Below are 25,739 nucleotides of genomic sequence, written 5' to 3'. Positions count from 1 at the left end.
GTAAATGTCTCCTAACAAAGGGCAAGCAAGTTCCACTCCTCAGAGCCTCCTTCCCTGTCCCAGTTTATCAAAAGCAACCAGCCCAGTAATTCTCATGCCACAGAGACATATCTTGGCGTGGCCAAGATCAGTCCCCTACAGGATCATGTGAACTTAACCAGTGAGCTGCCCAGGCTGGCCCCCCAGGCTTCCTCTTAAAGATAGTGAATAGTTACTGCAATCACTGCTCTCATATTCTTGAATTTCTGGAATCTCTTGAGCAAAACCTTCCTTCTCTTTGTGCAGCCTCCCACTTTGTGCCTGATGCTCTGTAGAAGCTCCGGGCCCAGAGGGCCTGGTACAGAGACATCAAGCTGGAAAAGCAGCTAGTCCTTATCACTCCCCAGCACTTTCAGCTCTTCTGTTCTGATTTTGATCTTGAAAAGGGGGGCCAATCTGACAGGTGAACACGTCCCTGGAAATGGCTCAAGGAGGCCTCCTGGTGGGCAGTCAGGTGAGAGCACTGAACGTAGACTGTAGGGTTTCTTTTCTTCCCACCACAAACAAGCTCAGCAAGTAACCTAAATTCATAGTGGTCATGGAAGTACCAAGGGGAAAAAATACCTATTTTCCCTTCATACACTACAAAACTGTTCTAAAATAGCCAAATGGACTGGAGAAGCGGTTTTATTCTTGCCCATCCTGCCTTGGAAAAGCTGAAAATGCAGATGCATTAAAAGTATCAAGTGGAGAGAGCTCTTCCAGCTGGCTTTCTAGCATTTGCAGAGGAAAGTTTTCCCAGCCAAAGGCTGGGAGACGTTAAAAGCTATGAAACCTTGGGATCCACAGCTATTAAAGAAGCATCTGAATTCTGAATATTCCTCTTCTAGGGCTTTTCCAAGATTGGGACTCACCAACAGCACACAGCTCTCACAGGGGCAACTGATATGCAAAACTTTTTTCAGTCTGCTTATGATAATTGCCTCAAATTAACATCACAAGGCAGTGGAAATTACATTCCCCAAAGGCTTCCTACTGCAGGAAGTTATCTTGCTCCTTACTGCAAAGGTAGTAACGATTAAAATCAGGTTAGCTTCTGTCTTGCAAAAGTTTGTCTGTTAATCCATTATTTATATTCCTATAAAAAGGCATTTCTGTATCAAAATGCATGAATTTTAACCTGTTGTAAATGAAAGTTTAAGTTTTTTTCTATTGTATCGGACAAGTCTTCTCTCTGCCAGAAACCTTAAAATTGAAGTTCTTATAACAGCAGTCGAGTGGCTTTTACCTAACTGCATGGATGTTCAGTGTTCAGATGACAGGAAGTTATAGTCCTTCGCTGTCCTGTACGCCTCGGGCCATACCAGGAGTTCAGTCTGAGTGCCTTATTTTAAGCACAGCATTGATGAACTAAAGTGCTCACCAGGAAGCAGATGGAGGAGAGGAGCCGGAGACCAGTTTGCATGGGAGCAGAGGACACAGTTGGAGAGGCGCTATAACTGACTTCAGATCATTGAAGGGCTGCTTGGTAGAAGATGGCTCATTTGTCGTCGCTTTTCAAGGCAGGCATAAGGCCAAAGAGAGAGCTACAGAAAGTTAGATTTCATCTTTAAATAGAAGAACTTTAAACAATTAGAGCTTTCTGAAAAATACAAAATACTTCCTTCGGTTGAACTGAGCTCCCAGTCATCTCACATCTATAATGAATGCATGATTGCACTAGATACATAAATAAATATTTTACAATTAAAAAAAATATGGCCACAGCTATTTGTTTTTAGAAAGCCTTGAAATTGTTTAAGCAAAGCAAACACTTTTGTTATTATGACCACTAGTTTTGTAGAATAGGACCCTGGGGCTAATCATCTTCATCCCACTTGGGTTCCGGAATCCTGTTGCCTGCCTGGCTGCTGTTGACATCTACTCACATAAGGAATAATTAATAGTAAAACAACAAAAATGCTTTATATTTGTGTTCTTCCTCCTTTTTAAATATCCAGATTTCAGCTGTTTCTCTTTCTCTATATACTTTTATGTTTGTGTATTTCCAAATTATATATTTATATATTCCAGAGATGATTTTAGCTTTCGGGAGGACCCACATGTCCTTAGTATTAATTCTGTTAACCCCAAAGAACAGCGTCCCCAGCACAAAAGGGAGACAGCGATAGTCAGTGGTGGGAGAGGATCTCCCTACAGTCCAAGAACAAAGTCCTCTTTTGAGAGTGAAACTCTTAAGAAAGCAGCTGTAGACAAGATTAGGCGTCTGCGTAAGAAATTTGCTTAAAGAGATCGTTTTTCAATAAAAAGCAAGAAGGGGTGACATAGGTGTGGTCCCACTTCTGAATTTAGCTAAACTGAGGTCACGTCTCATCCTGCCCTGCCCCCTCTCAGGAAAGAAAATGCAGCAAAGGGACGGTGATGACCCGCAGGAGCCCTGGGCCAGCTCCTGAGCCCTGAGGGACCCTGCTGCCAGTCACAGAAAAGGAGTGCACTCTGTTAATGCTCTGGGCTCACAGAGACTGGCCGCGGACTGGCGGGCACCGCGCCATGCACGTCTCCGCAGACCCCAAATCACTGTGCGGCATCTGACCAGGAAGTTCTCAGTTTCCATACATGTTTCCCACGCTGTGAATGGAATTGCAGATGCACTTTCTGGTCCCACTCTCACTTTAGCCACAGGCTTAGCATAGGGGGCTAGTGAAAGGAGAGCCCACGTTTTAAGGTGCCAGATTTTGCAAATAAAAATACTGGGTGCCTGGTTAAATTTGAATTTCAGATAAACAAGGAATACTTTTTTTACTGTAAGCATATTCCAAATGTGTTTTCTCTGGCAACCCTACCACATTTTCTGATCAATATTTAATACTTTGAAAGAAAATGAATGAATGAATGAATGAATGGAGAGGAAGATCAACAGGACAGAAACAGGTCACAGAGATGCAATTAGTGAATATATAATGCTTTTTAAATTTTGTTAATTTAAAATATTTTCTATTAATTTTACTTTTAAAAATTATTTTTTATTTTTATGAAAATAATGTATACACACATAAAAATTAAAAAGTCAAATAGTATTAAAAGGCATATGGTGAAAAATAGCAGTCCCCTATACCCAACCCCACCCCCAATCTGATACCCAGAGGCACCCAGTGGGACTCTTTCAGCTATTTCTCCCAGTTTTAACCTCCTCTCCCATTTTTCTAAATAGTATGTTTATAGTGTTGTTTTGTTGATTTGTCAGTTTTAGACATTGCCCACTTTCTTGCAAATGATGAGAAGATGAAGATTTGATTCTTTTACCCACCGCCACCTGCCTCCTCCTTCCCTTTCTCCCAGCTTCCCAACACTGTTCATTACAGTCTTTGGTTAAATCAGTAATCTGTGTTTACATTATTATGGCTATTTACGTTTTTTTTGTGTTGCGTCTGTTTTCTTTTACAGTTTATGTGTTGTGGGATTTGTAGGTAGCAATTGCCACATATTTTTTGTTTACTAAGTTTTTCATAAACTTATTACTAATTCTCACAACCTTCTAATAACCCCTCAACATAATTTTCCACCTAGTCACTCTGTCAGGTAACCCATCTGGCCTGTCTCTGTCTTGAAGTCCTCTATTCTCTGACTCAGAGGCGGGCTCCATACCTAGGCCCACTGCCCCACTGTCAGCCAAGGTCTCCTTTGCCAGCATCCTGGGCATCCCTTTGCCCTTTCCTGGACATGTGGTCCTCATTCTTGGATTATTTTCTTGTTCAGGCGAAGAGCTTCCTGAGGAAGGGAGCATGAGAGGCAAATTATTGGTGATCTCTTGTGTCTGAAAGAATCTTTTATTTTACCATTTCTCTTAACTAATGGTTTGAGTTTAGATTTCTAAGCTATAAATCACTCTCACTGAGGGCCTCACTCCTTTATCTTCCAGCTTCCAGTGTTGCTGTTGGGAAGTCTGGTGCCATTCTGATCCCTGATCCTTTCAATGGACCTGTTTTTGCTTTCTGGGTCTTTTTAGGGTCTTTTCTTTATCCCTGGTGTTCTGACATTTCATGATAATGAACCTTGAGATATAAATCTTATTTTCCCTTCCTGAGGATTTTATAGCATTTTTAAAGCTTTCTTTTCTTCTCCTCCCTGAGCTTATGCATTCTTCCTCCCTTGTCACTCCTCCTCTCTCCCCCACACCTGTCTCTCATGTCTGAGGCTTGCCTTAAAAGTCTGGGGAATCTCGGCTCTCTGATCATATTTAACAATTATGTGCTGAAGAGATGATTGCATGGTCAGCATGCTGGGGTGGAGCTTGTCTAACGGTGGGTGGCCTTCCCTGTAGGGGGAGGTTGGTCATGAGCTGATTCTCCCAGTGGGGATCCCAAATGTCTGTATCAGTAGGTCTTTCCCTTGAACCTGCTCAGTTGCTACAGAAAAGGGTTGTTTAGTCTCCATCCTGGGGGTAAGGGGTGTGCCTGGCTGCCAGGTTGTCTAGAAGCAGGGTGAGGAAGAGGGGCTGGGAGTTAACCTTTTAATGTCTAGATTTCCATTTATTCTCCATACTTTCAGTGCTGCACTTCATACTTACCCCCCACAGTGCCTGATGTGCTGATCCAAATTCCCACTTCACGTCTCCTGCAGGGTGGGAGAGGTGTGACAACCCCACTGCCCAGCTGGGACTGTGCTCTCTCCCAGATTCCACCAGTTGTCCCAGTTGCAGCACTGCCCTCCCTGTCCCGGCAGCTTGACCTGCCTCTCCCCGGCACCCTCTGCAGGCATCAGGCCTTCAGCCTCCCCCGCACTGCCGTGTGACTCGCCGTTCCTTCCTCTGCTTCCCACCTTCCAAAAATGTACAGACATCCTTCGTCTGCTGCCATCTCCTCCCCTATCCTCATAGACCTGGTGGATTTGTAATTCTTTTTACTCTTTTGTAGTTGTTTTTAGTAGGGTTTTGGGAGGAAGCAGATGGAGACTCATGAGAGGCTCTTCTACCACATTTAACTAGGAGTTCTTTAGGGTCCATTTTCACTCTGAAACACTTGAGGGGAACAATTTCCAGGCCCCATTCTGAAATAACTCCTGCTGTCAGTCAACACAGTCACTTTTTTTTTTTTTTTGAGGAAGATTAGCCCTGAGCTAACTACTGCCAATCGTCCTCTTTTTGCTGAAGAAGCCTTGCCCTGAGCTAACATCGTGCCCATCTTCCTCTACTTTATAGGTGGGATGCCTACCACAGTATGGTGTGCCAAGCAGTGCCATGTGCACACGCGGGATCCGAACCCTCGAACCCGGGGCCGCCGAGAAGCGGAACGTGCGAACTTAACCACTGCGTCACCAGCCGGCCCCAACAGTCACTTTTTATTTTATTATGGGGTAGGTGTTTCTTGATGAGAAATGGACCAAAGTCCAAACACACACATTGTTTAATCATATTAGCAAAACAGTCTTTGACCTTTGGAGCAAGATCCAAATGTGTTTCTCTGCTTTTGTCTAGGAACGGGGGACAGAAAATCATGAAAGTTGCTTTGAAATGTGGCCCCGGCCCCAATTCTTCCCAGACCTGCTCTGTCTTCTGGGCTTGAAAAAAAGCCAGGAGAATGCTAAAATCCCATCGCCTTTGGATTAATCATGAGCCCCACCTCTCCTGCTACCCTGTGTTTACACATTGCTGCTATTGTGTTCTGTCTGCTGGCGGATCTCCTTTCATCTACAGGCCACACAAAACCCTCTTCATTTAAAGCTGCACATGTGGCTCCTGAGTTAAGAGGGGGCATTGTAGCAATAGTTCCTCACTCCTCTTATCGAAGGCTCGAAGTCTTAGGGAAGGCTGGCTGCTGTTTCAGTGTGCTCCACTGTGCCCAGCTGACATCTAAAGTCCACACAAGGCCGGCAGGCTGTCACAGGGCAAGGTAGCTCTGTGGGGTGGGGCAAGGGGTTAGCCGGAGAGTGAGTGGACCAGGATAGAGAGGGCCTTGAATGCCACACTAAGGACTTTGCACTTTCCTGCAGGCAGTGGGGAGCCACCCAAAGATCTTGAGCAGGAGAGTGACATGAGGTAAACTATGCTTTAAGAAAATTAATCTGGGGCTGGCCCAGTGGCATGGTGGTTAAGTTCGTGGACTCCACTTCAACAGCCCAAGGTTCATGGATTTGGATCCCAGGCGCAGACCTACACACCACTCATCAAGCCATGCTGTGGTGGCATCCCACGTACAAAATAGAGGTAGATTGGCACAGATGTTAGCTCAGGGCCAATCTTCCTCACCAAAAAAAAAAAAAAGAAAAGAAAAGAAAAGAAAAGAAAAAGAAAATTAAGCTGATAGCTTGGGTGGGAGGGTTCAGGGCAGGGAGAGGCTGGAGTCTAGGAGGCCAGTTAGGTAAAGTGGTTCCTAACTCTGGCTACATAGATCACTGGGGGAGGTTTTTAAAAATCCAGACCCTGGCCTCTATCCTGTGAGATTTTGTTTCAAGTGGTCTGGGGAGGGGACCATGAATGTGTTCTTAAGACATTCCCCAGGTACAGCACTGAGCCAGGAGGCTATCGTGACAAGCCAACAAAGGGAACTAGACCTCAAAGATGGGGCTGTCATTCTGGGAGGTTAGAGGAAGAAACAGATTGGAGAGACGCTGCCAGGGGTAGGGGGTAGTCCCACCTGATCTCTGCCTGTTTCAAGACCTAGAGGAAGGAGGCATGAGGAAAACCGTTGAGCGGGGCCTGGAGAACCAAGTGGAGGCTGGTACCCTCCCTGCAGGAGAAACTAGAAGATCAGATTTGAGAGAAGATAGTGGCAGGGGACACTCAGGGTGCCAGGAGGGCCTGGGACTTGGGGGAAAGTGAATTGGTGAGCATCTGGCTGCTAGTTAGAGTCATGGAGTGCATCTGGGGAAGGGAGACTGCAGTTCAGATCCCTCCGGTAGCACATGCCCATGGACACATGCATGGAGGCACATGGACACATACACAGTCCTCTTCTGCAGGAGCAGAAAGTGTGGTGGCTCAGAGATTGGGCTCTGGAATCCAGCAGCGCTGTCCATGTGACTCTGGGAATCACAGCCTCCTCAACTATAGAGCACCAATGATGCTAGCAGTTCACTCAATATGGCTGTTGTGATGACTTGAGGAGATGCTGCGTGTAAAGGCTGGGCACAGAGCCTGGCACGCAGGCAGCACTCTGTGTATGGTAGCTATGACTAATACTGAAAAATGTGATCTCACTTCTGAAGCCAGGGAGCCATAAAGTATTTCATTCAGTTTATCTCACTTCTGAAGCCAGGGAGCCATAAAGTATTTCATTCATTCAGTGTTAGCAGACAAGTCCAAAGAAAGGCATGAAATCTTTCATTTGTGTTACTCACTCTGGGTGGCTTTCTCTGGGTGTGTGTTTGGTGAGTCCTTTGCCTTTTATTTCTAGGACTCCTAGAGAAATGACAGTCCCTTGCTGCTGCGTTTAATTGGAGAGGAGCTCAGAGACCTGAGATTATAATTATGATGCCTTAAATGTCGAGCTCTTCAAAAGTCTGCCATTGCCCTCGCTGTCACCCTGAACAGCTCTGGGAACCCAAACGCTGCAGCCCCCTAGAGCATGCCCTGGGCCTCTCAGCCAGGCCTTACCTGGGAAATCTGAGTGACAGTGACGTGCAGGCAGCAGGAAGACACACAGAAAACCAAGGAGCCTGTGATGAGCTCGGAAGAGGTGAGTTGATGATCTGCTGTTTATAGCTCCACTAAGAGGCTCTGGCCGCCAGCCCCACGTGAGGCTGGATGGAAATGATGCCTTTGCCGAGCCGAGAGCACAAAATGAAATCAGTGATTCATGGGCAGCAGCCACTTGAAATACAAACACTCCCGCACCCCAGCCTCACCGGCCTTGCAGATGCCCACTTTAGAAGTGTGTTGAACAGAGTTGCTAGCCTGCTGCCTCCTCGTCTGCATGCCTTTGAATAGGGTGGCAGGATAGGCAGGTTCTGCTCCAATAAGGGGCCTGAGAAGGGCAGCAGCACTCCTTGGAGAACCCCAGGAGTCTGGGCCCACCCCTCCCAGAGGCCTTGGTCAGAACCCAGGTCAGGGCTGAGTAAGAGGCAAGCCCTAGGCTTGGGTAGGCCATCTTGGGTGCTGGGGCCTCAGAGGGCCTGTGAGTCAGAGAGAAAGGACAGTTCCTGCTTCTGCCCTCTGTCTCCAGGGGCCACGCTGGCCATGGAGCAGCTTCCTGATGACACTTCTTATGCTGAACATGCAAAACTGTACAATGAGGAAATCTTGGTAGCTTTTTTGTTTTTTTCCCGCAATTCCATAGCCTAGCACCTGTCACCTGAAATAGCTATTGTTTATTTTTCTTGGTAACATCTTGGCTTCCAGGCCAACATCTACTCGGAGGTCCCAACTCAACTCCCCCTATGTGAGGAATGTGCTGCGGTCATCTCTTAGTGTCTCGTAATCCAAGACTGGATTGAAAGGGCCAAACCAGGATAATGAGGTATAAGCCAACCAAGCTCTGAAGCCAGATTGCCTGGGCTCACATTCCATCTCCACACTTGCCAGCTGTGCAGTCTGCCTCAAATTCCTCTCTGAGTCTCAGTTTCCTCACTGGTAAAATGGGGACAATAACAGAACCTACCTCACTGGTTTGTGGTGAAGATGAAAAGAAGAAAGGTATGGAAAGTGGTCAGCACAGTCCCTGGCCCAAGGAAGGGCTCAGTAAATGGAAGGTGCTGCTGCTGTGGTTGTTTTTGCGATGGTGTCTTGGCTCCTACACTGACCCCACTCCTCTGCCCACAGCTTGTGGTACTGAGGCTCCTCATGGAGATGGTGCCCTGGGGCTTCCATAGAGATGCTCTACCTGTCCGGGCACACTCCGTGTCAGGTTGACCAGCACAATGGACTTCACCCTGGGCATCTTGGCCCTTTGCTTTACCTGTCCCGGCCCTTGCCTAAGAATCAAGTGCCTGTCCCTGGGCACTGGGCCTTGCCTGGGCTTTACCACCCTACTCTTCTGTTCCTTGGGGACCTGGGATGGCCCTTGGGGGCATTCACTATCACTGTCCGGTGGAGGACTTCACCTGAGGGTCCCCAGTGCTAACTTGAGGTCTGTAGCCAACAGGCTGCCCACCAAGGAAGGGCCTGGACAACTGGCAGGATGGGCGCACCTCACCTACCAGCTGGACACGCAGCACAAACTACTGATTCATGGAAGCTCATGAGGCCTTGGCTGTTTGTACATTCTCTCATCTCCAGCTGTCAGCCAAAACATAACTGTAGCTGTCACTTTGGCAGCGATATGCTGTGATGTATCCTGATACAACTGCCTCTGCTCCACGGCAGCGAGCTTTTGGGAGACAGGAGGAATCTTGCAGCTGCTCCCAGGAGACAGCCAATCTGGAAAGTGGTCTTTGTGATGTTCATCCAGGTGCAACTGTCGGGGTGCTGTGAGCACCAGGGTAAGGCCCTGCGTTAGAATAGGCACTGGCATGCTTGTGTCTGCATTTATCGTGATGCGCTTCTGATGACATCAGTTAATAAGAGAGAAGCTGCCGTTGAAATACATCATTTGGGGCAGCTGTGAGGGCTTAGAAAACAGCCTTTAGACCTATGCACTACTTGAACTCCAGCATGCATGGAGTGAATGAGTGGTTAGACAGAGGGGTACACAGTGTAGGGAGATGGTGCCAGAGATATAGCTGTGGCCAGATTGGGAAGCGAGGGACTTGAAGGCCATGCCTTGGAGCTTGGACTTTATCCTGGAGACAATGGGATCCATTGTACTAGTCGAGAGAGTGATATGATCGGACAACCTTGGGGTCTGGGCTCAAACATCCCCAAGTAGCAGCACTCAAGGTAAGGCTCTCTCTCCCTGCAGCAGTCAGTGAGAAGTAGTGTGCTGCTTGAGAAGGTGTTCTGGAGCACCTGTGTTACCGAAACCAAAGTGGGTTCCCTCTTAGTGAGTTAAATCAGACTCTCCACCAGAAATAGTTGTCTCACAAAGTAAAGTGTATTTGCAGCAAATAGGAGACCAAGCAGAATCATTTCCGAAGTCACGGCGTCCCCGAACAAAGGGAAGCAGGGACGTTTATTTCAGATAGGGAATGAATATTCAAAAGGGAGAGGTGGGTGTTCTCTTGCGCAGTCTCCGTTGGAAAACATGCTTCCACATACAATGCAGGTCACGGTAATAAGGGCTAAGCTCCTCCTGGAGAGATCTTAGCATTAAAAATAAGGCAAAGGTCATAGTCCTAGCTCTCGAGGTGAGACTTGGTCTGGATCGGGGAGGTTGGTGGTTGCATCTCCTTAACGAAAGGAAAAGGAACAATTTGGGAAAACAGTTAAATGCTTCCAAATCCATCCTTGAGTTCCTGGGAGAAATTGGTTGCGACACCTGGAGCACCAGCCCCAGAATTCGGGGTGGCCATGACTCTGTGCTTAGTGTGTAAGTGTGCAAGGGGCCGGCCCTAGTCAGCCCAGCTGGGAGTGTGCAGTGAATGAGAAGAGGCACCAGGCTCATGCCTGCCTTCTTCCCCCATCCTCCTGGGCCAAAATTCATTAATGAAGCACCTGCATGCAGAGGTGCCAAATGCAAGGAGCGGCATGCACTCATGCCAAAGGTCGGGGGAAGCTCCTGGAGCTGAGAGATGTCCCCACTCCTGTTGGTGTTGTCTCCCTCCAACATATACACACACTAAGAAAACAGTAGAGATAAACATCCAGGCTTGGTTGATGGAGGAATTCCTAGAAGGAGGCTTCTATCCTCATGTACTTAAATAAATACTAGTTTAGAGGTTGGTTAAGGAAAACCGGAGAATATAAAGTGTTGGGAACCATTACCAGTGGGTGAGCCAGCCATGAACACGGAAGCCAGAGCATATATGGACCATCGTGTAAGTCAGGAGAAAGGCAGGATTCAGCTGACGAAAACTTTGTGTGCCCTTCTCAGAAGTTCATTGTACAACCAGTGGTTTGGTGGTGATTCTCGCTTTTCAGCTGCAAGCCAGCGAGGGCAGGATGCCTCTCGGGTTGTCAGGGGAGGAGGGGCAGGAGGAAAGGATGATCCCATTCTGGCGAGATCTTCCATCAGCATTCCCTGAGTTGGCCTGCCAGGGGGCGGGAGAGAGGAGAGGCCGGGGGCGTTGAACAGTGAGGAAAGCCTCTCACCTGGGCAGCTCCTGACACAAGGTGGGTGTGGTGAATGCCTGCAACCCTTTGGCCTTTGAGTGGGGCCTGAACCTTATCCTCTTCCCTGAGGGCAGCAGCGTGTCTTAACCACCTCCTGGCTGCCCATGGCTGGTTTGAAGCAATAGACTAAGATGTATGTAGTTTTACTTATTTGGTTTGCTTTTTCCTTTAAAATTTACAAAATTTAACTATAACATGTATCCAGTTTTGCTTTCTTAAAATTTTTATTGTAAAATATGATATACAGTCAGGAAACTCCAAACAACCACATGTACAGCTTAACAAATAACTATAAAGTGAGTCAATTTCTTTTTATATAGAAAAGTATAAAAAAAGAAAACAAACGACCCTTATACCTTTACCTGGACAACTTTCACTGAAAGAAATTCTTTTAACACAGTTAAAAAATTTAAATAGTACAAAAAGATATAAAATGAAAAGTAAGTGCCTCTTCCTTCCCCTTTTCCTCACAAGTAACCACTAACAGTTTCTTGTGTATCCTTCTAAATTTTTTTCTCTGCATCAATGATGTTCTTTAAATGAGTATGTGATCATACAAGCTTTGTCTGTATTTAACGATAAACTTTAAAAGACGATGTAATCATGCTTCTCCTAAGATATAAAATTAATGTGTCAAAGATTTAATTTAACTAATTACTTAATGAGAGAACCACTAAAGTATTACAACCAATTCAAAGGAGAACTCAAAGTATCACACATGATAGTTAGATAAGGCTGCTGATTTCAGAAATGGATGCAAAACTGGTCAATATCCGCAAGGCAATAGTCAGTTGTATTCCACCAGACACAATTTGCATTTCTGTGAACAGGAATTATTTTCATTGCTATAAAGTTTTTACAACTTAACTTCCATCTTTATTTATTTATTTTTGAGGAAGATTAGCCCTGAGCTAACATCTGCTGCCAATCCTCCTCTTTTTGCTGAGGAAGACTGGCCCTGAGCTAACTTCCATGCCCATCTTCCTCTATTTTATATGTGGGACACCTACCACAGCATGGCATGCCAAGAGGTGCCATGTCTGCACCCGGGATCTGAACCAGTGAACCCCGGGCCGCCGAAACGGAACGTGCACACTTAACCGCCGCACCACCGGGCCGACTCCACCTTCCATCTATAAGTGCGGGGAAAAACTGTGAAAGATGTTGAAATTTAGTGGGTGTCCTGAATAACTTACCTAGGTTATCTCTGCCTTTTGTTGTCTTTGACTAGACATTTCTCAACTCTAAAGATGGAAGTTCAACATCTTTCACAATTTTTCCCTGCACTTATAATTGGCTCCCTACCTACATCCCTCCTGGGGTTTCCCCTTCTCCACCTCCTGCTGCCCTGTTTGTACCAGCTGACACAACCCCTTGGCCCGTGTTCCAGGTGATGGGCTACGGCTAGAAGCCTAACCTGGGAGAACAAACCATCACCCAGACTGAGCCAGCCAGGTGATCCCAAGGGTCTGACACTCTGCTTCTATGGGGTGGGCCCTGGAGTTGTGAGTCAGGCCAACTCAGGGCTGGCAGTCATGTTGGGCCTTGTAAAAGATGGTCAAGGATTTGTAAAAAGGAGAACAGATTAGAAATGCAGAGAGAAAAGACTTGTGGTCCAGCACAAAAAAAAAGTGTCTGTCTAATGAGCTTCCAGTTCCTGGGATGACTTCATGCATTTGGACTCTGTGAGAGTCCTCCTTTATGCTCATGTCACCTTGGCTGGGTGTCTGTCCCAATAATTCCCTACCTAAGAGAATAGCTGATATGCAAGATGTATTATGACCTAAAAGGCTGGGGTAGAGTCTCAGCCCTCTGATCTGAGGCAGTTTCCCACAGAGCCCAGGGTCTGTGTTGGCACCATAAGGCGTGTGTCAGCCCCGGAGAGCAGAGGGCAGAGTGATCTGTGACACAGTGGAGAAGAACAAATGCCTGACTTGCTCTACACCCTTTGACAATCACCACATCTCCTATGAACAGGTTTTCTTATCTTAAAAATGGGGGACAATGCTCCTTTCTGAGGCTCCTACGGTCACTGTGGGGGTCCAGTGAGAGGCATGGGCATGAGTTTACTGCCAAGCCCAGTCAGTCATGTGGTGGGAACTGAGCCCACAGCTCGGGCAGGGCAGGAGAGCCTCGGCCCCTCTGTGCAAAGTGCTTTGGGAGGAGAGGTTTTGTGCAAACGGCCAGTCATGATTAATTGATAGGGAGGCTCTCAGGCAAAGGATCAGATTTCACAGATAAACATATACATATACTTCAGCTCTCCTGAGAAGGAAATATTCATTCAGTGAAAGGCAAGTGTATCTAAATCAAGATTTTCCATACCTTCAACAGATACCTACTCACTGTCTTCATTCATTCACTGAGCATGTCTTGAGCACCTAGTGTGTGATAAGCACTGTCCCAGACACTGAGATACTGAGATAAAGAGAGTTAGCTCCTACCCTTGTGGTGTTGGGAGGCAGACATACAAAAAGAGCTTTACCAAGGAGTATGATAAGCACAGACAGAGGGAAACAAAGAGTATGCTAGCAGCACCAAGGAGGGGCACCCACTCATGACCCCAGTGTGGCATCAAGGATCCTCAGGGCATGTACAGAGGAAAGTCTGGTGTTGCTGGAGTGTCAGAGAAGGTGAGGGGCTGGCTGAAGGGGGCAGTGGAGCCAGACACGTGGGGTCTTGAGGACCTCAGAGGGAAGTCCATACTTCACCTAAGATAGTGAGTGCTGTGGTCAAATTTGTACTGTAAAACAGTCACACCAGCTGCCCTTGGAGAACAGGTTGGAGGGGAACAGACTAGAGGCATAAAGACCCATTAGGAAGTGGCTACAGGCATCCAAGCAAGAAGTGATGACCTGAACTGAGGACAGGAGTGGAGGCAACTGATTCAAGAAATGTTTTGGCCAGGATTTAACCTGAGAAACGAGAGAGCAGTGACCCTCAGATTTTCAGTGAGGTTTTCAGTGTGGTTAGGATGTCGCCATCATAGGAGAAAGAAACCACAGGAGGAGATGCAGGTTTGGGGGAGGGGGCTGGTTTGGACAGTGATGAGGTCAGTTTCCGACCTGGTGAGTATGGAAGACCTATGCACATTCAGGTGGCAGCATGGGGTGGGGAGGTAGGTGGATACACAAGTCTGAAACCTAGGGAGCGGTTTGGGCTGTGAAGCCAGAGTGAATGTGGACACGGACAAGTTTGTATGAATATGGCTGGGGAGAAGAGAGCAGGGGAAGAAGTGGAGGGGCATCAGGCCCTTTGGCCCTAAAATTCTCATTTGCTGAGAATGAGGGGGAGTGGAGGGGCTAAGGGCAAGGAAAGGATGTTTGGAACCCTTGTTATGGGAAATAAGAGAGAATCTGATCCAGGCCTAGCAATACAGGGGCCCTGCTGGCTTTAGGGGCCATTAATCTGCATTGGCACTGATCTGTCCCCTCGAGGTCTTCTCCAGGACATAGAAGCCAGGAAGGCAGGTTGGCCTATAGTGCCTGGTCTTGCTAGGAGGTTGTGGCAGAAGGAAGTGAAGGGTATGTAGCAGAGAGAGCTAACTGTTCACACAAAAAAAATTGTCATCCCCTGCCCTTCCATAGACTAGAGCTGAGGCTAGGAAGGGGCTTCCCAGCAGAGACTACATTTCCCAGGACACACTGCTCCCCTCACATCTGTTACGTGTGAGAGGTGTCAGTGACTATTCATGACAATGGAATGTTGATCAGGGATGACGTGTCATTTCCAGCCCAAGATAGTTAAGAAGCAGATGTCCCTTCTCCACCCTTCCTTTCTCCTTCTTCCAGTCCAAGGCCCCCTTGGAAACCACATGCTTGAGATGGTGGAGCCACAAGGTAGAAGGATCCTGCACCCTGAATCGTCACTTGGAGGAGAGACACCACTGATCAGGAGCACCCATCTGGGCTTTTTGTGAGCAAATCAACTACATTGTCTGAGCCAATATACATTTTGGGATTTGTTTATTATGGCATCTAGCATTACCCTAATATAGGGTTTAAGAAAATTGTTTGTTGTTCAGATGATTCTGATGGGGCCAGGCTGGGGAAACAGTTGAGGCCTCTAGGGACAGAAGGTCTTTGTTAAAGTCCAAGAGCTGGATTGGAGAGAGGCCTGGAAAAATCTAGAAAGCAGGAGGTCAAGGCTTCTGGTAGAATTCAGGAGAGTAAGATTTCAGAGACAAGCTATCCCGCAGTCTGGCAGGAGCCAAGTGGGAACATTAAGCAGGTTCAGGAATTGTGATGCTGGGGGTCAGGAGTTGTGTTGGCTGGTTAGTCCACTCAGATGTTGTGGTCTGTGATGAAGCAGGACATGGGGTGGAGAGGAAGCCTCAGAGGGCTGGCCATTGTTTGGCAGCCAGGGCACCGGGAGGAGAGCTTTAGTAAAAAGAATAGACTAATAACAGGACTGCCATCATTCAGTCCTGTCAGCTGCCTTGGTGGAGTGGATCTGCAGGGCATCTCATTACTGCTAAGGATTTGCTCAGTTGGCCACATGAGATGCACACCAGAAAGTCCATGAAAGGAATACCTGTAAATGCCAAGGTAGGCTAACTCCATCCAGAAACAGCCAGACCCACAGCAAGGGTGCTATCTTCAGTTGGTAGAGCAACTTGGCACGCTCCAAAGCGCTTATTTACAGATCTGCTTGAGTCTTGTGGACGTCCCAAGGGGACCCACCTGAAGATGGTGTCTCTCTGTGCCAGGTAAGGTCACCAAAGTGTTAAGTGAGATCCCTCAGGAGGGGGTGGAGCCAGGGTCTCCTGATCCTTGGCCTGTGGTTCTCATTATAAAATTCCTTTTACAGACATTCTTAGACATTAACTGCCCATCATCTTGGGAAGATTTAGGCCATAAGATGCTGTTGGCAGCAGGAATGACTGAGATGGCCTCCGAGGGGACTTCGAGCTAGTGATTCTTAGAAGAGTTTCTGAATGAATGGTGCCAAAACAGAAATAGGTCTAGGTGTGACAGAAAACTCAAAATAATAGTTGTGAAAATAAGAGAAGTTTATTTCTCTTTAAAAAAATAATCTGAGGTAGATGTCAAAGGTTGCTTCACAATTTCAGAGGGCCAAGGCTCCTTCTATTTTGTCGCTCTCCTCGATTGTATAAGAAATTACTTCAAAACTTAGTGGCTTAGGGGCCAGCCCCGTGGCGGAGTGGTTACGTTCGCGTGCTCCGCTTCAGTGGCCCAGGGTTTCGCTGGTTCGGATCCTGGGCGCGGACATGGCACCCCTGGGGGGACTTGGGGAGAAAAAGCAGAAAAAAATAGGTTGGTAACAGTTGTTAGCTCAGGTGCCAATCTTTAAAAAAAAATTACTTCAAAACTTAGTGGCTTAAAACAACAATAATCATTTATTAGCTCACACTTTCTGTGTGTCAGGAATTTGGGAGTAACTTAGCTGGGTGGTTCTGGCTTGAGCTCTCTCATAAGCTTGCAGTCAGGGTGTCACACAGAGCTATGGCCACTTGAAGGCTTGACTGGAACTGCAACGCCGCTGGCAAGTTGGTTCTGGCTGTCGGCAGGAAGCCTCAGTTCCTCACCACCTAGAATCCTCCGTCGAGTTGCTCAATTGTGCTTATAACATGGCAGCTGGCTTCCACCAGCCTAGAGCAAGCGATCCAAAAGAGAGTAAGGCAGAAGCTGCAATGTCTCTGGTGATGTAGCCTCAGAAGTCACACTATCATTTCTGCAATATCCCATCGATTACACAGGTCAGCCCTATTTGATATGGCAGAGAACTAAACAAGGACATGAATCCCACAAGTTGAGAATCACTGGAGGCCATCTCAGAAGTTGGCTGCCACATCTGCCATCCTTAAAGTGTGGCTTCATCCTCATGTTCCAAGATGACTGCTCTAACTCCAGCTATTACATCACAGGTGCTTTCTAGCTAGCATGAAGAAGCAAGAAAGGAAGACGGGCATGCCTTTTCCCTTTAAGGATACTTTCCAAAAATTGGATACATCATCCTACTTACATCTCATTGATCAAAATTTAGTCACATAGCTGGAAAGGATGCTGGGAAATTTAGTATTTATGGCCAAAGGATGGCCATGCACACACCTAGACCAGATGTTGGGAGGCAGTTGACAGTCTTTGCCACATCAGCAATGTTCCCATGTATATTTCAAAGAATGAGGGTGGGGGAGGGGACCATAGAGAATATCATTACCTTGGGTTACTGACTTGGCTACGGACTTATTACCCATCTCATGTGGGAAATAATTGTGTGTGTGTATGTGTGTGTGTTGCAGGGACGGAGGAGGAGTGCAGATTAGTGCTTCACCCTGTAATTAGTGAATCTCAGTGTAAAGAGAAAATAGTCCTTAGAAGAGCTCAGGACACAAATGAGCATTAAAAACAGACCTAGTCCTAGAAGCCCTGCCAAGCGTGGTCCCAAGAATTAAGATGATTAAGAAAGTGAGAAAATCATCACAGGAGATATCGTGAGGGCAGCCTCATTCTGTACCCAGACCTGCAGGTTTAAATAAATTCTAGGCAGCCTGATTTACTGATCCAAATGCAGAAGCACAGATGGGCAACTCTACCAGCTGTGTTTTTAAAAGATCATATGATTCCTGATCAATGAACCGAAGAGACCAAATGCAGAAGTGTTTAGAGCTGAGCTGCAGATTTGCCCAAAGACCTCTTAGAGACCAGAGCCAGGGCTTGAGCAGCCAGCTGGGTGCTGACTCAAGCTGGCGGTGAGGGGTAGTGAGGGTAGTGTCTGGCATTGAAGCCTGACTGAGCAGAAGATGGGCCATCAGCCAGCTAGTCAATTCTAAGACTTGAGAAGTCCACAGAAAACCTGCCCTGGCAAAAAGAGGGCAAAGCTCTGGCTTGGCCCACTGGCCAGTGACAGGGTTGCCACTGTCAAGTGGCGCTGTCAGCCTAGAGGAATGCAAAGTCTGGAGCAAGCTCCTGGGGCTAGGGCACCCAAGGGGACAGCTGGTACTGCCAAGGCCCTTGTGGCAAGGGCTGGCTTTCTCCTCACTGCCGCAGCCTGCCTGCACGGCAGATCTTTATCTTGAGGGTGGAAGAGGTGGACTAAGGACTCAGGGGTACTTGCTTCATGGGCGTGCTGGGGATCTCTACCTGTCTGGCTAGTCTCACATGCCCTGCCCCTGGCTCAAGCTGGATGATGTCCTGGGTCCTGAGTTCCCACCTGGCCATCTCAAGATGGGGTTGTCAGGACACCCTAGACTGGCAGCATGTTCACTCACTTGGGCCACAGCCCGTGCTCCTTATTGCATGTGAGTTGTCAATTGTCACCACGTTGCTGCTGCACAAGGGTCAATTTCCAGAGCAGTGCGGGGATCGCCAAAGCTCCCAGCCTTCTCCACTCTGCCTTGGCCTGTCTCAATTTCACCAAAAACTTGGGGGACCTCTACAGATTCCTATTTTGCAGACCTTTTCAAGAGACACACCTCCATGTGTGGCTGAAATTGGGCTTCAACCTTGGGCAGAGGGGGAGGTCTCTGGAGGCTAAGGGTGGGCTGGTAAGGAGCAGTTAAGGGGGTGGTGAGGAGCAGTTAAGCATCCCAAAGTGGCCTGGAATCTGGGACTGTACTTCATGTCTCTGTTGCACCAATGCTTAGTGAGCACATGTCAATGGGACAGACACTAAGATACCCCCTGGGGACACAGAGCAGAGGAAGGCTCATATGACATCACCCCAGACACAGAAATAAAGTAAACCAGCAGAGAGTGTAATATGCAGTGATGGGTTAAGTACGAGATACAGAAACAGTGGAGGAGGGGAGTATGCTAGTAGAGCTGTAAAGGAAAACGTCACAGAAGAGGTGATACCTGCAAGAAAGGACAGGACTTCCTCAGCTGGCAGTGGGGCCAGGTGAGGAAGGGCATCCAGGCAGTCGGAACAGCAGGCCCCAGAGCTCTGAGCTGTGAGGCTGCCTGCAGTGGAGGAAGAGAATTTCCTTCTTGATGTGTTTACTATACTCTGAAGTTTCTGAGCCCTTTCAGGGCACAGTGTGGGCTTGTCTTTTTCCACTAAGCAACTCAGAGGAGTCAGAGAGGGGAGAAAATGTTTTCTCTCTGCAGGGTTCGTTGGGTTTTCTTTCATCTTTGAGTCCTCGGTACCTGGTCATGATAGTGGAGGTACCATAATTAGGAAGGGAAGAGGGGTTCTCTGATCTCGGAAAACCTGCCCAAGGCCCACTCCTTTTCTATGTAGGTCCTCAAGTGACCTTGGATGGCTCCTTAGGCATGACTGCCTCTGATGGAGCAGGAGGCAGGGCTGGGAGGTGCACTTGTTGGGGCACTCTAGCCTGCCCTCCTTGCTGTCAGACCCAGTCCCTTGAGGTGTCTGGGTCTCTCTGAAACCTTGGGAACACCCAGCATTGCCAAAGCACCCATCCTGCCTCTTGCAGGTGGCCCTACAATCTGGATCATGCTTGCACATCCTAGTCACTTTTTTTATGGTATACAAGCTTGCTTTTCCTCCAGGACCCAGGAAAATGTGATATGCAAATGAACCACCAGGTGACCCCAAACCAAACAACTGCTCTGAAGTTGTTCTATGAAAGCAGAAGGAACTGGAGGCCTCAAAATGTCCAGTGGGCACCCTCTCCTCTCTGAGTCAAGGTGGGCAAGTGAGAATGAACCAGAGCCATGCAGGGATATCACCCTGTCTCCAGCTACAGGTGGACCAGGAGCCTCAGGCATAGAGCTGCCAGTGCCCAGCGAGGCCATGGGAGGATTTGCAATGTAGGAGGAGGGTGGGCCCTGCCTTGGTGTTGAGGTGCTGACCAGCCCAGTTCATTCACCCAGGAGCCCCTTTCCGTCGATTGTTCCTCTTCTCACTGGGATGTGCAAATAGCACATCCTGGAAGTCCTGGCCTCTCTCATCTTTGCCAGCTCCAACTGCAAGGCCTAGCTCAGGTCACATCCCTCTGGCTCAGAAACCTCTTAATTACAAACTCCTCAGTCTGGCATTTGAGGCCCTACCCGCTACAGTACTAACTCACCTCTCACCACAGGTAAGACAGGTGGTCTTCCGTACACTCCTCCTCCAGCCAAGTGTGTGCTCATCCTTTTTATCCTCTGCCTGTAAAGCTCTCCCATCTTTGGGCCCTAGATCTTGCCTTTACCTGGTCCAAATGCCCCCATATCACTGCTGCCCTCCTGACTAGGCCCAGGTCCAGTGCTGTCTCACCTATCAAGTCTTCCTTGTCACCCCCCTGCCCACTGAACCTATGGCCAAAGGAATGGAGCTTTTTACTAGATTTGCATCTTTAATTAGAGGAGTGATAGATGCTTGTAAAAACCTTCCCACATTACAGAAGCGCACACAGTAAAATGAGTATGTCATCCCCACTCTCCTTTCCCTAGAACTCACCCCAGTTAACAGTCAGGCAGGCACATTGGTACCCATTTTACTCAGCAGGAGAGAGGCCCTTGGGGACCTGCCATAATCTCTTGACAGGGTGGTGGCAAGGTGGGCATGGGGACCAGCAGAGTTGGTGGAAGATGTCAGAGAATGGTTGACTTTGAAAGAAAATCTTCAAGGTCAGTCTGTGGGACTCCTTGATTTCTTTCAAAGGGAGGCATTTCTAGCTCGTTTAGGAATATTCATTCTATTCACCTACGAGCCAGAAACTCAAGTTCAAAAGGCAGCCAGGCATCTGGAGAGTCTTTTTGGCCTAGCACAACCGCCACTACAGCCCAGGCTGAGTCTTGGAACTGGAAGTCTTGCAGTCTTAATGGCGTGGTCACTCAGTCAGATGGAGAAACGCAGAGTTTGAAGCCTGGCCTTCTCCAGTTTGGGCCATTGGCTGGCCCCTGTGGGCTCAATGTCCTGGCTGGTCAGCCTGGAACCCCTCTACCCACCGTGTACCCTGCCAGCAAAGCAGTGACTCTCCTTACAGCATGGCTCAAGAGCAGAACCCACCCTAAGGACTAAATGGGCCCATCCTCCTGGAATAGGAGCTCGGGGAAGAGCTAGGGCTGTACTGGCTTTTCCTTCTCCAGGGCTTCCAGCCCATGTTTCCAGGAAGTTTGAAGGGCAGGGGTAGATGTCTTTCCCAAATCACCTGAGGGACCACATCTCACCAACACACACCAATTCAAATACATATTTAAGCAGGGAGAAGGGACTGGGGGACACCAACTTGGGACTATCTAATCCCAATTTAGGGATGACAGGGAAGGCTCCAAGGTATTGGCATCTAAACTGACACTTGAAAAGTAAGCAGGAGGTGGCCAGTGAAGGTGAGAACAACATTCCTTGCCGAGGGAACCCATGGGCAAAGGCCTGAAAGTGAGAGGGAGGATGACTTTGGAGAAACTGAAAATTCTCTGTGCCTGAGCCCAGTGTGTGAAGGGGGTGTGCAGGGGTGTGGTCGGAGAGGTCGACTGCCTGGGGGTGCAAACCCCTGGGCTTTGTCCCAGTGGCCAAGAGGAGTCAAGGAAGGATTTTAAGAAGAGGAGTAACATTTCAGACAGATGACTCTGGTGGCCACATAGACCATGAGCCGGAAGTGATAAGTTTGGAGGAAGTGAATGTCTTTGGGTGAGCAATAATGGTGGCCTGGACTAGGGCAGACACAGTGGAACATGAGAATAGGTAGACTTCAACAGACCATGCAGGGGTCAGAGAGAGGAAGGGGATCCTGGCTTAGGTGTTGAGGATATAGATTCCAGATCGATAGGTGAATTTAGAAAACAATTGTTAACTGGTTTGGACTCAGAGTGTGGGGACCCCCAGCTCCTCCAGCTCTCTAGACCCTTTCATACATAAAGAATTGAAGGCCAGTGGCAAGTGATAAGCCCAAATCTGACCATCTAGCCTGCTGACATCAGTACAGACCTGATTGGGCTCTCAAATCTTGCTTCAGGCATGTCATAGACACACAGAGGCTGCTGGATACCATAATCCTGAAGCAGACACCCCAGATACACAGCTGACCACCTCCAGCCAACCCGGCGCTCACCTGACCCACAAGCCTGATACCCTCCGTCAATCAGCAACACTCTGAAACTTTGCTTTTTGAATACAGAATAGAGATAGTGCCTGACCACCCCCATTTTTCCCCCTTTCCCCACCCTGAGCCTAGACTCTCTGCTGGAAGAATGTCTCTGTTTGGCAGTAAATCTTTTCTGCTCAGCACTCAATCTTTGGTCTCTAGTCTTAACTCAAGCCAGAGGCTCCCACCAGCCACAGAAGTCTGAAAGGGCTTCAACAAAGTGGGACACACCCTATATGTTCTTTGCACAATTCTGATATTTTGCACTCTCTGGTTTGTCTTTGAGCTCTCCTGAGCACCTGGGGGTGCAGTGAATGGCCCAACAGGAGCTGGACATGTTGTCTGAGGCCATGAGCTTGGGGACATTGGGCTGTGGGGTATGGTGGAAGAATATAGGTAGGAATCCCGAAGCCTCGGTCTGGTCTCCAGCTCCCTGGCGACCTTTCGTCTCTGGGCCTGTCCCTCTTCCAGCCCCCAGGTTTTGCACATGCTGTTCCATCTGACTGGAATACTCTTCCCCTTCTTCTTTGTCTGTTTGGCTCATCCTTCAGGTCTCTGCTTTCTCAGGGAAGAACTAACTGACCTCTTGGTCCAGGTCAGATTCCTTAGTTAAATATTCCCATGGACCATGTTCCATTACTTCTTTCCCTTCATTAGGGGTTTTTGTGGTTTGCTGCCATCTGCCTCCCCCAGCAGACTGTGCCTTCCATGAGAGGGAGGTTCTGTCTGTCTTACTCACTGCTGCATCCTCAGCCCCTGGCAGGACCTGTCTAGGAGTAGACACTGAGTGAATGAATGAATGAACGAATGAATGAATGAACAGATGGACAGATGGATAGATTTCACTTGGTAAAACAAAAGGCTCAATTGGATGAGAGCCTTTCTAGCATTGATATAATCTTCTAGGCCTCTATCTTTTCATCTCTGAAATAAGAAGAATGTTCCCTGCTTGCTGCTTTATTTCTGTATCTAAAATGACTCCAGTCAGCCTGATAAAGTTTGGGAGGCTTTAAAAACAACTTGGATAAAGACTCTGATTTGGCTGAAGGACTTTATTTTCTGACACCTGGTCACATATATGTGAACCTCAAGATAGAAATCCAGGCCCCTCTGTCAGAGCTGGAGTTACACGACAACTTCTGGGCAGGATGAATTTCCAGAAGCCCCAGCCGTGCCTCCTAGAGATAGGGCAATAAACGTTATTCTGTGCCCCCACGGCCAGGGAGGGGAGGTAAGTGTCACAGCTCAGAACTGGAATCATGCCCCATGAGGGTCCCAGAGCACTCTGCTCATCTGCCCATCGTCTGTCTTCAGCAATGGACTGAGTGCAGGAGTTTTTCTGAGGCAGAGCTAGAGGTCTGGCTTAGGGCCCAATGAGTCATCTCCCGAGTCTGGGCTCCACAAGAAGGCTGCCTGTGCCCACCTTTGCTTTTGCTGCTGCAGGTAGTGTTTTAAGATGATGCTTAACGGTGGTGCTTTAAGATGCACCAGGATGAGGAGACCATCTCTATAATCTTCACCAAGGGATTCTGCCCAGCCACCCTCTCCCTGATGACCCAGAACTGTTGGTTCCCACTCGCCCCAGTCTTGGGAAGCATGCTTCTTGTGGAAGGGATAGCTGGCTGCAGTGAGACAGAGCCCCAGCCATGTCAAAAATAGTGCTAATGCTCCTAAGAGCCAGGATCGGGAGTACCAGGTCCTAATAAATCCACAAGGGACATGGAAGAGCTGAAAAACCTAAATGAGGGAAAGGAGAAGCCATTTTATTCTGGAGGAGCCTTTTCAGTGGCTTCGGAATGCAATGCCCATTATACAGATGGGTAAACTCCTGCCCATGGGGACCTGCCCCTGACGGAGGCCTGGGAAGAGCCAAAGCTTTCAGTATTCTAAAGAAGGTTAGCCCCTTGCCCCCACTCTGATGCGTGAAGTCTGTGCCTTCCCCTTCTGCTCAGACCACCATTCATCCTTACTGTACTGCTTGTTCCTGATCACCTTGGGGTACCCTAGCTGGCCCAGGCCCTCCTTAAAGTCATAGGATCAATACAATCACTGCCAAAATCCCAACAATGTTTTTTTTTTCAGATATACAAAAAATCCATCCTAAAATTCATATGGAATCTCAAGGGATCCCAAAGAGCCAAAACAATCTTGAAAGAGAATAAAGTTGAAGGTCTCTTGACTCCTGATTTCAAAACTTACTTCAAAGCTATAGTAATCAAAACAGTGTGGTACTGGCATAAAGACAGACATATAGACAAATGAAATAGAACAAAGAGCCCAGAAATAAGTCCTCACATATATGGTCAAATGCTTTTTGACAAGGATCCCAAGACAATTCAATGAGGAAAGGACAGTCTTTTCAACAAATAGTACTGGGGAAACTGAATATCTACATGCAAAAGAATGAAGTTGGATCCTTACCTTATGCCACATACAAATGTTAACTCAACATGGATCAAAAATCTAAATGTAACAGCTAATCTATAAAACTCTTAGAAGAAAACATAAGTAAAAAGCTTCATGACAGTGAATTTGGCAATGATTTATTGGATATGACAGCAAAAGCACAGGCAACAAAAGAAAAAATACATAAATTGGGCTTTATCAAAATTAAAAATTTTTGTGCATCAAAGGGCAATACCAACAGTGTGAAAAGGAAACCCATGGAATGGGAGAAATATTTGCAAATCATATATCTGATAAAGGGTTAATATCCGGAATATATAAAGAACTACAATTCAACAACAAAAAAACAAACAGCCGGAATTAAAAATGGGCAAAGGACTTGAACAGATATTTCTCTAAAGAAGGTATACAGATGACCAATAAACACAGGAAAAAGTGCTCAATATCACAAATTATTAGGAAAATTAAAATCACTATGAGATACTGCTTCACATCCATTTAGATGACTATTATTGAAAAAAAAACCCAAAACTAAACAGGAAACAACATGTATTGGCAAGGATGTGGAAAAACTGGAACCCTTGCACATTTCCAGTGAGAATTTAAAATGGTGCAGCTGCTGTAGACAACAGTATGGCAGTTCCTCAAAAAATTAAACATAGAATTACCCTATGATCCAGCAATTCCATTTCCAGGTATACACCTAAAAGAGTTGAAAGCACAGACTTAAACAGATGTTGGTACACTCATGTTCAGTGTTATTCACAGTAGCCAAAAGGTGGTAACAACTTAAATGTCGATCAGTGGATGAATGGATAAGCAAATGAGCTATATGCGTATAATGGAATATTATTCAGCCCTTAAAAAGGAAGGACTCAACTAGAAGGACCTGCGACTAGAATATACAACTATGTACTAGGGCACTTTGGGGAGAAGAAGAAAAAGAAAAAGAAAAAGATTGGCAACAGATGTTAGCTCAGGTGCCAATCTTTAAAAAAAAAAAGGAAGGAAATTCTGACACATGCTACAACATGGATGAACCTTGAAGACATTATGCTAGATGAAATAAGCCAGACATAAAAGGACAAATACTGTATGATTCCACTTGCATGAGGCACCTAGAATAGTCAAATTCATAGAGACAAAGTAGAATGGTGATTGTGGGCTGAGGGGAGAGGGTAAGGGGAGTTATTGTTTAATGGGTACAGAGTCTCAGTT

At 47.3% G+C, this 25,739-nt stretch overlaps 1 long non-coding RNA gene across 3 annotated transcripts in view; it reads left to right on the top strand.

Annotated features, from left to right (window-relative positions):
* Positions 1 to 24,701, top strand: part of LOC139075317 (uncharacterized) — a 35,581-nt gene extending 10,880 nt beyond the window's left edge. The window contains exons 4-6 of one of the 3 annotated variants that reach the window (XR_011525596.1): positions 5,177 to 5,331; positions 7,371 to 7,652; positions 24,198 to 24,701. This is a non-coding gene — a long non-coding RNA (uncharacterized lncRNA). Of the gene's footprint in view, positions 1 to 5,176; positions 5,332 to 5,452; positions 6,266 to 7,370; positions 7,653 to 9,049; positions 11,315 to 24,197 lie in introns of those variants that run through there. The other 2 variants (XR_011525597.1, XR_011525595.1) reach the window with 2 other exon arrangements.
* Positions 24,702 to 25,739: the final 1,038 nt, after the last annotated feature.

This window comes from Equus przewalskii, chromosome 13 (assembly GCF_037783145.1).
Source record: "Equus przewalskii isolate Varuska chromosome 13, EquPr2, whole genome shotgun sequence".
In the NCBI taxonomy this organism is placed as follows: Eukaryota; Metazoa; Chordata; class Mammalia; order Perissodactyla; family Equidae; genus Equus; species Equus przewalskii.
The sequence above is the reverse complement of the archived record's forward strand: the minus strand, read 5'-3'. Positions and strand labels throughout refer to the sequence as shown.